Genomic DNA, 16,257 nt, shown 5'->3' with positions numbered 1-16,257 from the left:
ATCTGAGCCGCAGTTGAAGCAGACAAACACGTTCAGCACGGTGAGTAGACACGGCACAATTAACAGATGCATGAAGACAGAGACTCTACATTTCACATAGACAATCAGTGACAGCCTTAAAGGTTAGATTCTGTGACGATTTGCTATTGTATTCTGGCCAGGAATGGCTGTCTGCTTCCCTCTGGTCTAAACTTGTTTTCCTTAGGGGACTACCCCGACATTGAGGTTTCTGTTAGGGAGTCAATTTCCCACAACTTAGTATTATTACCAAAGTGTCCTGCCGTGCCCATGAATTCATAGGTTTTTTGGTTAAGGTCTCAGTATATCTATCCTGGACATTATCTTCATGGACTTCTCGACGATGAGTCACAACTTCTCAAGAAACTTTCATGGGGTAGGGCATTTCCTTGTAAGCGGCCAACGTGGGTTCTGTCCCTTACATCCCAATTAGTGCCCCAAGCACTGCCAGGAGTTATTTCTGTATGCAGAGCCAGGAGGAAGGCTAGAGCATTGTCTGGTGTGGCCCCGAAAATGAACACGAGAGATACAATTCTGGGGAAAAACACTTCGGAAAAACAAAGCAAACAACTTTGTGTTGGAGCCTTCTTTGGTCCACACACCATACAGCTGTTAGAAAAATGAAGTTCTGAAATTGCTTCTAAATACGTGGATATGGAGTGTATCATGCTGAGTGAAATATTCAAAAGGACAGGGACAGAATGACTGCACTCTTGTGGGATATAAAAACATGGTATAAGTCTAAAGGCAATGACAGTAGATCCAAGGGCCAGGAGGATAGTTGCTGATTGGAAGCCTGTCTCTGGGCTGGGGAGAGGGAAGTTGGTTAGAGAAGGGATCACTATGACAATGAGGTCTGGAAGGGATCACTGTGGGTGGGAGATGTGTGCTGAGAGTGGGTAAAGGGACAAGCTTGATGGCTTCTCAGTTAGCTCCAGGCGCCAGAGCAGATGGCTTGTTGCAGAAGGCCCAATAAAAAAGAAAGGGTTAAAAATCCAACTAGAGGGGCCAGAGAGAGCACTGCATGTAGGGCACTTGCCTTGCATGTGGCCAGTTCTTCTTGGTACTGGGATAAATTTCTTAGCTCCGTGGGGGGTGTGCGTGGGCACTAAAACCTCCAGATAGAAAGTCAGAGTCCACGGAAATAAATCCTGTGTGAATCAGCACTGTTCTCGTCTTGGATGAGAACAGTGCAGTCTTCTGCCCCCGCGCCTGGGTGTTCCTTCCCGGAGCCCCTTGGAGGGGAGCGGGTTGAGCTTTCCTCCCCGCCCCGACCAGGGCTCCGGCAGCCGAAGACCTCCAGGACCAGCCACCACCATGCTGAGACCACTCTCCGCACACATGAAGGTACTGGCAGAGGGACAAAGCCACGCAGGTTCCAGGGCCGAGACCTCCAAGCCTACTCGAATTGGAGTCGAGCATCTTCCACCCAGATCCTCCAAATTCCAGTAGGCGGGGGTCACACCCACCACCTGGCCCCCTGGCGCCGTGTAATCCCATCAGCGGCCAAGACTCAGAGACTATAAAATCCAGATCCCGGAAACACGCGTCCGCATTCGAGGCCACGCGACATCTTATCAAAACTTTTTTTATGACATCTTATCGTCTCATTACTACTTTGGACAAACTTGCAGGCTATCGAATGTAGACTGCCCACAGGGCAGAGTCTGGCAAACTCCCCGTGGCGTACCAAATATGCCAAATACCGGTAACAATGATGGGTCTCATTCTCCTAAATAGCCTTGAATATAATCTCAGGGCTAGGATGAAAGAGACGTTACTGGGGCCTGCTCGAGGCAATCGACGAATAACAAGATGATGTGAATCAGCAATGGGCTGGAGTGATAGCACAGAGGGTAGGGCGTGTGACTTGCACGTAGGCCGACCTGAGTTCGATTCCTCCATCCCTCTCGGAGAGCCCGGCAAGCTACCAAGAGTATCCCACCCACACAGCAGAGCCTGACAAGCTCCCCAGGTGCTTTTGATATGCCAAAAACAGTAACAAGTTTCAGAATGGAAATGTTACTGGTGCCCACTCAAGCAAATCGATGGACAACGGGAGGACAGTGCTACAGCGCTAAGTATTAATATCAACAATCACAGCTCAATTTATTCCATGATATCTTCAATAATATGACAAAGAAATAAATAAGCTTAATATTGATAATGATAAATTGTTAGATTTCTTCATTCAGTATTAATGATCTGCATTGGTTAGTATCAAAACCTTCAAACAAAAATATCCTTATGACAGCCCAATTAATACAATAGGTAAAAGTTAAAGGATTAGCAGCATAAAAACTACTATAAAGCAATAGCAATTGGTGCAAGAAATTATTCGTCAAAACTTTTTAAACTCGTAGAAACATTTTGTTGGATGACAGAAAAAGACATCTGAATGCATAAAATATTTATGAATCAGAGTATTGTGATAGAAACTTCTTACCAAAATGAAAAACTCTAAAATATATGAAAAAAATCCCCAAAGAACCCTAAAATCACTTAATTAAGCTGAAGTAGATAGGATATTTCTAATTTTCTTTTGTTCGGTCTTTGAACCACACTCAGCAGTACTCAGGGCTTACTCCTGGCTCTGTGCTCAGAGGGCTGGTGGGATCAGGGACTCTATGAGCTGTCAGGGATTGAACCTGTGTCAGCCGCATGCATGGCACGAACCCTCCCTGCTGCACTGTGGCTGACGACCCCAATAATCCTAATGACTTGTTTATTAGATCATAGGATCTAAGGAAAATACATAACTTTGGTTGTTTGGGGGCCACACACATGAGAGAATAGTTAAATGTTAATGAGAAATACATGAAAAGGTGGGTGGAAGAGAAAGAACAGAAGAGTGAACTCAGAAAACAATGTTTAATCAGAGTGGAAAGGTGAACAGAATTGCTGTAAAAGTGATGAATGAGGATTCAAATATTCTTAGTAAATTGGTATATGTGTTACTAATAGGACTAGTTTTGGCCACCATAAAGTTTTCAAAAATACTTTGAAATGAAAACGCAGATTAAGAGCAACAAAAGGGGTCAGAGAGATAACCCAGTGCATAGGGCACTTGCCTTGCTCGTGGTGGGTTTGGGATTAATTCACGGCATCGTAAAGGGTCCCCAGAACCCACCCGGAGTGATCCCTGAGTACAGAGCCAGGAGTAAGTCCTAAGCACCGCTGGTGTGGCCCCCAAACAACCGAAGTTAAATAAAAGGGAAAGTACAGAAGAATACAAAGCATAACAATGTATATGGTTGAAACTGCAGGAAAAAAATCATAATTTGATGGCGCTTGTGTTTCACGCAGCCAACCAGGATTCCATCCCCAGTATCCCCTGAGCACAACCACAGTAATTTTTCCTTGCTTTGCATGCAGCTGACCAGTTACCATCCCATAGGATCCCCCAAGCGCCGCCAGGAGTAATTCCTGCATGCAGAGGAAGGAGTAACCCCTCAGCATTGCTTGGTGTGACTCAAAAGCAAAAAACAAAATATAGAAGAAAAAAAACCCAGAACATCATAGTATAAAGGAATGTGAGTATAGGAACTCTGGTGAGCTTAGCATTACAATGTATTTTCCAGAAAAGGGAGCACAAAATAAAGGGTGTTGGGAGGTTCCTCCCAGGATGGGAGATGCATGATGAGAGTAGACTATAGACCGAACATAACTGCCACACAATGCCCCTTTTGCAAACCACAGCACTCAAAAGGAGAGAGGTAACGGAGGGGAATGCCCCGACACAGTGGTAGGGTGGGATGGGGGCATGGGGGGTGGGAGGGATACTGGGACTGGTGGTGGTGGAGGATGGGCGCTGGTGGAAGGATGGGTACTTGATCATTGTATAACTGAAACCCAAGCACAAAAATTTGTAAGTCTACAACTGTACTTCATGGTGTTTCAGTAATAAAAATTTAAAACAAAAGGAAAAAAAAAAGAAAGCGTTTCCCAGAAAATCAGCATCAGGAATAACAAATTCTCCATTTATTTTTTCTTTAACTTTTTGGGCACACTTGCTGGATATCAACCGTTAGTGTCTTAGGCTTCACTGGGGATCTGACCCTTTCTGTGCAGTCTTTGAGGGTGGCCAGGGAAGGCCCCGGCGGCTCTCCCTCTCACTGCCGAGTTCCAGGGGGTCTCAGTCCACTCCCCCAGCCGGGTGGCCATGAGACGAAGGAGGAAACAAGGGCCATGCCGGTTGATTCCTGACTGCCCATCAGGCCCAAGGGCTGAAACACCACCTAGGGCTATTCCTCTTCTCCTTAATTTACATCTTAATGAACATCTTCATATTAGGTATTTTTGTATGGACACAGTAAGAGATGCACTGAGGCTTGTAGGGCAGCTCTCCTGGGAACATCTTGCCAGACTCAGACTACAGTGCTCAGGCCAGATTAATCATTCCTAACCCTAGCAGGGTCTAAATCTAGTTATTGCTTTTTGGATCATGACAGCATTTGTCCATGTCCGAGCTCTTAACTTATAGCTAAGTATTGTGGCACTTTGGCCAGGCCCATTTTGGTGCCAAGGTAGCAAGCACATAGCTCACTGCTTGCCCTGGGTCCATCCAGTCTCTCCTGGGGACCCTGCTTTGGGGGGTGCTAGGTCAAAAGTTCAACTGAGGCTTAGGTTGAGAGAACACATGCCCAGGTGGTAAATATCATTGAGAGTCAATTAACTCCCACATTACAAATATAGCATTTACTGTCTTCTTGTGCCCATACAAAAAGGACATTGCTCTGAATTAACTATGCAAAGGACTTAAGGAGAAGAGAAACACAATATTTACAAGGTAACAGAGCACAAAAAAAGAAGTTACAAATAAACACAAGGGAATGGGAGCACTGTGATGGGAGCAACCCAAAAACTCTAGGGCCCAGAGGCAAGGCAGAAAGGACAAACCAATGCTATCCTACACCTTTCCCCCTCCCAGAGAAACTTCCCATGCCCTTGCTAACATCCCTAATTTATCAAAGTGTATCTTCAACTTTTCCTTTGTGTTGGATATTAACCCTAAGTGCTTTAGGCTTCATCAGTGAATTGCCCCCTTTTCTGGGAGGAAGAAACCGCCAGAGAAGCTTAACATGCCCTTGCTGGCAACTCTAATTTGGTTAAAGATTATCCTTAATTTTTCCCTTATAATTTACCTCTCCTTGTCACCAGGCCCCAAATCAGTCTTGATTACATATAAGTCAAAACTTTCAGTAATTCTGAACTTTGTATTTGTACTGCTTTGTGTCTGAAGTGCTGTAGATTTCTGCCTGCTTTTCTATCTCCCCTATAGAGCAAAGTTCTTTGGTTAAACACAGAAAGACCGTTAATGCTATGCTTCTAATATTTGGGAGTTGACTGACTCTGAGATATATCTGCTCCAGGGCATAATTACTTGGTCCTAATTACCTGATTCAGGCTTCATTTTCTGTAGTTCCTAACACCCCAAAAGGGAGGTCCTGCCGTGGGACTGGGATAGACCCGTGGTGAATGGCAAAGCCACCCGGTATCGAACTGGGCCATCTAAAAGGCATAAATGCATGGTCCTGATGCAAGTTGTTACAAGCTAAGAGACAGGATCCTCATGGGGAAGGACAAGCTGAACTGGCCTGAGGACTTAGTCTGGGATTTACGGTAAAAGCCTTGCTTGCTCTCAGAGCCCAGAGAACTAAGTGTTGGGATCTTTGTCTCCTGCTGTGTTCATCCAAACAATTGCAAGAATTGATAACTTATACAACTAGAGGGAAAGATAAGAGCAAAGTAGATGTCCCTGGGAGACAGAGTGTCTTTTTGAGTTGAGCTACCAAGAGAATTTCCTCTGCCAGTGTTTATTTATGTAAATGAGCAATCACACCTATGTCCTTACCTCAATCCCCCATCAGGTGTTCTATAAGAATGCTAGCAACTCTGCATTAAAAGGGCCATTTTCACCCTCAGACTGTGGTCCTCCATCTCCCCATCTCTCTGTCTCTGTGCTGGGGAGCTTTGGGGAGGCAGGGAGGCAGCTCTGGTCCACGGAACACAAACACATCACAGTAGCAGTTTGTGAACTCACACACATGGTGATGCTCAGGTATCTACCTTCTCTGCATTCAGGAAACATTCCCGGCGGTGCTCAGGGGACCTTATGGAATGCTGGGGATGTTGGAACGAGGGTCAGCTGGGAGCAAGGGAACCTTCCGAACCCCTGCTCCAGCCATAGGAACAGAACATTTTTCTAAAGAAAAATCCCTGTCTCTTCCCTCAAGTAGGAGCAGAGACAGGAGGTACTTACTGAGTCTGATGCTGGCAAAGTTGACGGGACCCTCTGCCAGGCTGCAGGTGAATGCCTGTGTATTAATCCAGGGCTATAAAAACACACCAGTGACTTGTCCCCAGACACCCTGTCACTTTGAGCTCAGGAAACTTTCTGATGTGCCCATGGACTCACAAATTACTGTCTGAATTGCAAATGGATCAATTTAGAAAAGTTTTTAATGACATTCCCCTCAGGTGTTCACTTCAGAAACTTTCCCATGACATCATCCTGAGTACACAGAGGTCTGCAGGAGCAGAACAGGATACAAACTTGGGGATAATTGACTACTCGCAGAGGTATCAAAAGTTCTCATTTCTCTGATCAAATAGCTCTGACAGCCTTTCGGAGAGTAATCGCTTTTCTCTCAGGATTTATTGTGGGAACAACCAAATATCCAGTGGGTTAAGAAAAGGATTATAAATGATAATTCCTTTTTAATTGGATTACCGTGAGTTACAGTCACAAAACTTTCATGTTTGAATTTCAGTCCTACAATGATAGAATTCCCATCCCTCCAACTGTGAACATTTTCCACCACCAGTGTCCCCAGTATCCGCACCCACACACCCCTCCCACTGCTTCTTTGGCAATTTTCCCCATAATCTTTCTCTACTTTTGGGCATTATGATTTTGCAATATACATACCGATGGGATATCATGTTTGGTCCTTTATTGACTTTCCGCACACATGTCTCATCCAGAGTGATCCATCCAACCATCATTAACTCAGGGATCCCCACTCCATCCCAGCTGGGACCCACATAGCAAAAAAGCCACAAACTTGATCAAAATGAAGATTAGAGTCACACAAAGACAGTAATTTGTGAGTCCTTGGGCACATCAGAAAGTTTCCTGAGCTCAAAGTGACAGAGTCTGCAGGGACCAAGTCACGGGTGTGTTTTCATGGCCCTGGATTAATACACAGGCATTCACCCGCAGCTGGCAGAGGGTCCCGTCAACTTCGCCAGCGTCAGACTCAGTCTATAACCCCTGTCTCTGCTACTGCTGGAAGGAAGAGACAGGGAGTTTTCTTTGGAAAAATTTTCTTTCCCTGGGGCTGAAAAGATAGAGCAGGGGGTAAGGAGTTTGCCTTGGACGTGGCTGACCAGGATCCAAGATCCATAGGTTCCTCCGAGCACTGTCAGGAGTATTTTCTGAATGCAGAGCCAGGAATATCCCGAGCATCACTAGGTATGACCCAAAATGACAAAAAAAAAAAGAAAAAGAATTTAATTTTCCTGATCCCATATTTGTGGGACACACTTTCTAATACTGAGCACACCTGAGTTCCTTATACTCACATTCCTTTATAGTCATAATAATATGTTTTTTTTCTTCTTAGGTTTGTTTTTTGCTTTTGAGTCACACTAAGTGATGCACTCCTGACACTGCATGCAGGAATTACTCCTGGTGGTGCTTGGGGGACCCTCTGGGATGATAGGTACTCAGCTGCGTGCAAAGCAAGCAGGAATTACTCAGTCGTGCTCAAGGAATACTGGGATGGCACCCAGGTTGACGGTGTCAATGGCAAGCACCCTACCCACTATCACTCTAACCCCATCAATTTATGGTTTTCTTCTCTGCAGTTTTAACCATATATTGTTACAATTTTTTATTCTACTGTACTTTCCCTTTTATTTAACTTTGGTTGTTTGGGGGCCCCACTAGCAGTGCTCGGGACTTACTCCTGATTCTGTGCTCAGGAATCACTCCTGGTGGAGGCTCGGGACCCTTTACGATGCCAGCGATTACTCCCAAACCCACCTCGAGCAAGGCAAGCTCCCAATCCATTAGTCTAGGAATCTGGCCCCTTTTATTGCTCTTATTCTGCATTTTCATTTAAACGTATTTTTAAAAAATTTTGGTGGCATAACTAGTTCTTATAGTAACACATACAACAAGTTACTTAGAATGTTAACATCAGCCTCACTCATTCACTGACACCGCAACACTGTTCACATTTCCACTCTGATTAAACTTTGTTTTCTGAGTTCACTTTTCTGTTATTTCTCTTCCCCATCTCTTTATGCATTTGTCATTGATTTTTAACTTTACTCCCAAATGCCCTTTTTGATGTATTTTTCTTAGATCCTTTGATCTAATAACCCAAGTATTAGAACTGTTGGGGCTGCAGCCCCAGTGCAGTGGGGAGGGCTCTTAAAGTGGATGCAGCAGATGCAGGTTCCATTCATGACAGCCCAGAGGGTCCCTGACCACACCAGGAATGATACCTGAGAGCAGAGCCAGGAGTAAGACCTGAGTACTGCTCAGTCTGGTAAAAAAATTAACAAAAGAAAATTAGAACTATCCTATCTAGTTCAGCTAAGTTAAATGATTTTAGGGTTGTTTTGGGGATTTGTTTTATAAATTTTAGAGTTTTTAATGTAGTAAGAATTTTTTATCACAATACCAGATGTTCTGATTCATAAATATTTTATGTTTTCAAATGTCTTTTTCTGTCATCCCAAAATGGAAACCGGGTCGGCTGCGTGCAAGACAAATGCCCTACCCGCTGTGCTATCGCTCTGGATACAAGGAATTTTTTGGAGGGGGCTGCTTTTGCATGGGCCCGCAGGGTTCTGAGGACCATTGAGTATCTGGGATTGAACCTGGTCAGCTACAAGCAGGGTGAGATTATTTTGTCTTTGTTCTGTTCCGTTTGAACAAGAAAAGCGCTGAGCCCCCTTTGCTCTGTCTGTGGCCCAGCTCTTTGGAAAGGTCTCCAGTCAACCCCACGTGCCATCAACCCGCGTTCTGAGGATGCCCCAACCCTCTTCTACAAAGAAAAGGGGTCAGGGATACAGCAAGATACAGCTCAGAACCCACCAAGTTGGGGTGAGAAAACCCGCATTCAAAGGACTGAGGCTGTTATGGTTTTGTTTGGTTTGTTCATGGTTTGGGAGCCACAAATCCAGCAACGCGCAGAGGTTCTCCTGGCTCTGCACTCAGGAATGACTCCGGCATGATGGTGGGACTATATGGAGAGCCAGAGAAAGAACCAGGGCCCGCGATTGCAAGCCCAGAGCACTAACCACTCTGCTCCCGCTGCAGAGACCCAAGCTGCTTGCTTGATCCTTAATGACCCTTAATGACCTAACTTTGAAGCCAAGAAAAGGGCTGGACTTAAGCGTGGGAAAGCCGGGTCGCGGTAGTTGCGTCGAAACGCCACGAGATGGCGCTCTGGGCGTTTCCGTCCCTCCCCAGGCAACTTTTTCTAAGATTTTTCACCCTTGGGTTTGCTTCAATGTTAAGTACAGGGTCGTTAAGGATCAAACAAGTCGCTTCCACAGGTGCAGTGGTAGGAGAGCATGCGAGTGCTTTCTTTCACTTGACTAAATTGGGTTCGATTCCAGCCTTCAGATCTTTGTAGGGTGCTTAGCTGAATCACTTTGGGGGTCAAGTGGGTTGCCTAGCTTTGTCTCTGGACCTCAAGGGGTGCAGAATATTGAACCTTGCCTGGAAAGAGTAAGGCAAGGTTATTGTCTTGCATTTTTCGTTCTCCCAGGGGAGGGACGGAGACGTCCCCACGGCGTCCTCTGGCGGTGCATTGGCGGAAGAGCTGCGGCCCGACTTTGCCTAAAGATTTGCAGCCCTTGGGTTCTCTTCCATGTTACCCTGCGGGTCACTAGGATCCAGCAGTCCGCCTCGGTCGTGCAGCGGTACCAAGCATTGAGGGCGCTTGCCTTGCATGGGGCTACCCGGGTGTCGGGATTTAACCAAGCAGCGTGGCACGACTGTCCCTCTACGCCCCTTTCGATAACGGGCATCCCGGGCATCCCCACAACTCCGCGGTCTTCTCTGGTCGAAGGTGGTGGAAGCAAGACTCAGCTCGGCATCTCCAAGTTTTGCGTGAAGAAATCCTCCGTGAAAGGCTTTTGTTTGTTTGTGTTTGGGGAACCACACCCGGCGATTTTGGGGGCTCACCCTGCCCCTGCACTCAGGAATCACTCCCTATGGTGCTCTGGGGAACGTATGGGGTGCAGGGATAGAGCCTGGATCGCCCCGTACAAGGCAAGTGCCCGCCCAGCTCAGTTTTCGATCCACCGCACTAGGCTGAGTGTTTGATCCTCAATGACCCCATACTTAACATTGAAGCAAAGGAAAGGGCTGGAAATCTTCAGCATGGGAAAGTCGGGCCGTGGCAGTTTCACCGAAAGGCCACGAGATGGCGGTGTGGAGAGTTTCTGTCCTTTCCCAGGCCCTTTTCATTAAGAATTTTCCACTCTTAGAAAATTTGGGTTGCCAAATTTGGGTTTGGGTTGTTTGGGTTGCTCATAACAGGAAACATTCAAAGTGCCAGATCACAGACATCACGAGGTAGGTTCAGAACTTTTCTTGCTCAGAGCGAAGAGAACAAAAAATATAAGAAAATAACCTTGCCTTGCTCCTTCCAAGTCAGGTTTAATCCTTTGCACCCCTCGAGGTCCAGAGATAAAGCTAGGGCAACCCACTCGACCCCCCGCGGAGATTCAGCTAAGCACCCAACAAAGATCTGAAGGCAGGAGTAGAACCCAGGTTACTCAGGTGAAAGAAAGCACTCGCACAGCTCTCCTACCATTGCACCTGTGGAAGCGGCTTGCTTGATCCTTAATGACCCCATCCTTAACACCGGAGCAAACCCAAGGGTGGAAAATTCTTACAGAGAAAAGGGCCTAGGGAGGGACAGAAACGCCCAGAGCGCCATCTCGTGGCGTTTCCACGCAACTACTGCGGCCGGACTGTCCCACACTTAAGCTTTCAGGCCCTTTTCTTGGCTTCAAAGTTAGGTATAGGGTCATTAAGGATCAAGCAAGCCGCTTGGGTTGCTGCACTGGGAGAACAGCAGTTAGTGCTCTGGCCTTGCGGTCACAGGCCCCTGGTTCTTGCTCTGGCTCTCCTTATAGCCCCACCATCATGCCGGAGTCATTCCTGAGTGCAGAGCCAGGAGAACCTCTGCGTGTTGCTGAGTTTGTGGCCCCCAAATCATGAACAAACCAAATACAACCAAAACAGCACCAGTCCCTTATTGGAGGATTCCCTCACCCCAACTTGGGGGTTTCTGAGCTGTAACTTGGTGTATCCCTGTATCTCTTTGGTAGGAGAGGGTTGGGGCACCCTCAGAACGTGGGGTGATGGCACGTGGGGTTGATTCTAACTGGAAACCTTTCCAAAGAGCGAGTCACAGATAGAGGAAAGTGGGCTCAGAACTTTTCTTGTCAAAGCGAACAGAAAAAAGACAAAATAATCTCACCCTGCTTATAGCTGACTAGGTTCAATCCCAGGTATTCAATGGTCCCCAGATCCTTATGGACCCACACCAAGCAGCCCGCCTCCCCCAAAAAATCCTCGGATCCAGAGCGGTTAGGGTGTTTGTCTTGCACTCAGCTAACCTGGGTCCAATCCCGGACATCCCAGATGGTCTCCCAAGCACCGCCAGGAGTAATTCCTGAGTGCAGAGCCTGAAGTAACCCCTGAGCCTCACTGGGTGTGTCCTGAAAAGCTAAACATAAATAAGTAAATAAATAAATTCCTGGGCAGAAGTGATGTGTTGAGAATTTTCAGAGAAGGAGATTGCCCGGTCTTAGCCTATTATTCCTGTGTGAATTAAAATTCTTCTTTTTATTTTATTTTATTTTATTTATTTTTTATTTATTTTTTATTAGTGAAACACTAAGAGGTACAGTTGTAGACTTACAAGTTGTTGTGCTTGGGTTTCAGTTATACAATGATCAAATACCCATCCCTCCACCAGTGCCCATTCTCCACCCTTACCAATCCCAGTATCCCTCCCACCCCTCCCAGCTCCCATCCCACCCTTTTGTTCTATCTCTCCTTTTGACTGTTGTGATCTGCAGACGAGACATTGGGTGGCAATCATGTTCTGTCTATAGTCTACTTTCAGCATGCATCTCCCATCCTGGGCGGATCTTTCCAGCACCCTTTATTTGGTGTTCCCTTCTCTATCTGAGCTGCCTTTGCCCCTACAGTGTGCGGCTGGTTTCTGAGCCATGGAGTGAACAACCTGGTATTTATCACAGCTGCTCTTGGGTGTTAGTCTCTTATTTTGTTACTTTATGTTATCCAGATGAATGCTATCTTTCTATGTCTGCCCTTCTCTTTCTGACTCATTTCGTTTAGCAAGATATTTTCCATGTAGTATCACTTGTATGTAAATTTCATGACTTCATTTTTTCTAACTGCTACATAGTACTCCATTGTGTAGCTGTACCAAAGCTTCTTTAACCAGTCATGTATTCTCTGGCACTCAGGGTTTTTCCATATTCTAGCTATTGTAAAAAGTGTGGCAATGAACAAACAAGTGCAGATGTCACTTTGACTATACTTTTTAGACTCTCCGGGATATATTCCCAGGAGTGGTATTGCTGGGTCAAATGGGAGCTCAATTTCTAATGCTTTGAGAGTCGTCCATACTGTTTTCCAAAAGGGTTTAACCAGTCGGCATTCCCACCAGCAGTGAAGGAGAGTCCCTTTCTCACAACATCTGCACCAACACAGGTTGCTTTTGTTCTTTTGAATGTGGGCCAGTCTCTGTGGTATGAAATGATATCGCATTGTTGTTTTCATCTGCATCTACCTGATGATTAATGATGTAGAGCATTTTCTCATGTGCCTTTTAGCCATTCGGATTTCTTCTTCGAGAAAGTCTCTGTTCATTTCATTGCCCCACTTTTTGATGGGGTTGGTTGTTTTCTTCTTGTGGAGTTCACCCAGCACTTTGTATATCCTTGATATCAACCCCTTGTCAGATGTGTATTTGGAGAATATCCTTTCCCATTCTGTAGACTGTCTTTGTATTTGGTCACTGTTTCTTTGGAGTTGCAGAAGCTTCTTAGTTTAAGATAGTCCCATTTGTCTATCTCTGTTTTCACTTGCTTGGCCAGTGGCGTGACATCTTTGAAGATACCATTAGCTTCAATATCATGGAGGGTTTTGCCAACTTTGTCTTCAATGTACCTTATGTATTCCGGTCTGATGTTGAGGTCTTTAATCCATTTTGATCTTACTTTTGTACATGGCGTTAGGCAGAGATCTAAGCCCAGTTTTTTCCTATACAGTCGTCCAGTTTTTCCAGCACCACTTGATAAAAAGGCTTTCCTTTCTCCACTTCGCATTTCTTGCCCCTTTATCAAAGATTAGATGATCATATGTTTGAGGGGAGGTGTCAGTATATTCAACCCTGTTCCATAGGTCTGCAGCTCTGCCTTTGTTCCAGTACCATGCTGTTTTAATTATTACTGCTTTGTAGTAGAGTTTGATATTCAGGAGCTTAATTACTCCCATTTTCTTTTTCCCAGTCTTTCCGAGAGGTATAGAGGCTTTTGGGGTGACCTCTAATCACCCTTGTAGGTGTTCTCAAAAAGAGAACTCCCAGAACGACCACAAACTGGGAACTCCTTGGTACTATTGTGGCAACATGGGAAGATGCCATTGTTGACAACATTGACGAGGAATACGATCGACTGGTTCAGCACCTCCATGAATGTGCGAGGAATGCCAAGAGAGAGATAGCCACAAAAAGTCGCCTATCTTCGAAAACTCTTGAGCTAATTCGCCAGCGTGGTTTGGCGCATGCCTCAGGCAACCGCAAGCTAACGTCCGAGCTCGCAAAGCAGTGCAGAGATGCGATCAAGGAAGACCTCAAAGAGAGAAGAGCAGAAGTTATGGTAGATGCGGCAGAAGCCGGGAAAAGTATTCGTAACGCCCGCCTGTCCTTCGCCAACTATAAGACCAAGATGACTGCCCTCCGACGTCCTGATGGATCCATCACATCCTCCAGAACGGCAATGGAGAAGATTATCCATGACTTCTACTCAAATCTCTTCGATAGCCATGTCCACTTGCCGACATACCAAATTCCACAGGATGGGTATGTCGTTCCCAACGTTCTCCCTTCCGAAATCCGACACGCCATTTCGTCAGTAAAGAAGCAAACAGCACCCGGCCCAGACAAGGTCAGACCTGAACACCTGAAGAACCTGCCGTCAGTACTCATCAATACACTGGCTCGGCTCTTCACTCGCTACCTGTCTGAATGCAAGGTTCCATCTCAATGGAAAACCAGCAGGACCGTACTACTGTTCAAGAAGGGAGACATCCATGACATTGGCAAATATCGCCCGATCTGCCTATTGTCTGTCATCTACAAGTTGTTCACTCGAGTCATCCTGAATAGGATTGGCAGAACACTAGATGAAGGACAACCATGTGAGCAAGCAGGGTTCCGCAAAGGATTCAGCACCATAGACCATATCCACACGATAACCAAACTCATTGAGGTTTCTCGGGAGTTCAAGATGCCGCTCTGCTTAACGTTCATTGATTTAAAGAAGGCCTTTGATTCTGTTGAGACGGAAGCGGTCATTGAAGCCCTAGCCAATCAGGGCATTCAAGCCCAATACATCAGGATCCTCCGTGAGCTCTATTGTGGATTCACTACCGGGATCTCACCATTCTACAAAGAAGTGATCGTTGATGTCAAGAGAGGGGTGCGGCAGGGTCATACCCTTTCACCGAAACTCTTCAGTGCCACCCTCGAGAACATCATGCGACGACTGGAATGGGAAGGAATGGGAGTGAAGATAGATGGTCGGCAACTACACCACCTCCGCTTTGCTGATGACATTGTTTTAATAACACCAAACATCAGCCAAGCGGCACAAATGCTGGCCGACTTTGACCGTGAGTGTGGAAAGGTAGGACTACAGCTGAATCTTATGAAGACAATGTTTATGAGAAATAGCCTTGTTCCTGACGCCCCATTCGCTCTCAATGGAACGACCATCTCCAAATGCAACAGCTATGTGTACCTAGGTCGAGAGGTCAACATGACAAATGACCTGGCACCCGAGCTGCGCAGGAGGAAGAGAGCGGCTTGGAACGCCTTCAAGAACGTCGAAGAAATAGCTAAGAGGACGAAGAACCTCCGGCTCCGGGCACATCTCTTTGATTCCACTGTTCTTCCTGCATTAACATATGCCTCAGAGACCTGGGCCCTACGCAAACAAGATGAGAACGCCATTCAGGTCTCCCAAAGAAGAATAGAAAGAGCTATGCTTGGAATATCACGTTTCACTCAAATGAGAGAACGAATCCGGAGTTCTGACATCCATCGACGATCAAGGATCAGGGACGCTGTCTCATTTGCCAAGGTGTCGAAAATCAGATGGGCTGGTCACGTAATGAGATTTAAAGACGACCGTTGGACTAGAGCTGATTGGATTCCACGGGATGTCAAGAGACCGCGTGGCCGCCCACCTACCAGATGGTCAGACTTCTTTGTCAAGGTCATGAACGATCGGTTTGAGGCCCTCCATGTTCCCGGAGCGAAGAGATGTCATTGGGCTACACTAGCACGCGACAGGGACAAATGGAGACGTTACTGGCGCCCGCTCGAGCAAATCGACGACTAACGGGAAGTTAAGTGATTAAGTGATTAAGTGATTCTTTTTCCCAAGAACTGCTTTAGGTATTCGTGCGGGCTTATTGTTCCATATAAATTTCAGGAGTGTTTGCTCCATTTCTTTGAAGAATGTCATAGGTATCCTAATAGGGATCGCATTGAATTTGTACAGTGCTTTGGGTAGTATTGCCATTTTGACAACATTAATTCTCCCGATCCATGAACAGGGGATATTTTTCTATTTCCTCACGTCCTCTTTTATTTCAAGAAGCAGCGTTTTGTAGTTTTCTTTGCACAGGTCCTTTACTTCCTTAGTTAAGTAAAATTCTTCTTAACCTACCCCCAGTTCCTCTGACGGCTGTTACCTTCACCCCAGACATCGGGAGATGCCGGAATTGAATCTGGCGTCTGCCACCCTCCTCCACTCAGAACAGAAGACTTGGGACTTCTCCTGTGTCTAGGAACCCCAAAACTCTCAGGATGGAAGATGGCACCCACAGCAATTTTGGGTGCTATGCTGTGGGGACGTCGGACATGGAGACCTTTAGAACCG

This window comes from Sorex fumeus, unplaced genomic scaffold (assembly GCF_029834395.1).
Source record: "Sorex fumeus unplaced genomic scaffold, SorFum_2.1 ptg000019l, whole genome shotgun sequence".
In the NCBI taxonomy this organism is placed as follows: Eukaryota; Metazoa; Chordata; class Mammalia; order Eulipotyphla; family Soricidae; genus Sorex; species Sorex fumeus.
Note: the sequence above shows the minus strand (reverse complement) of the source record.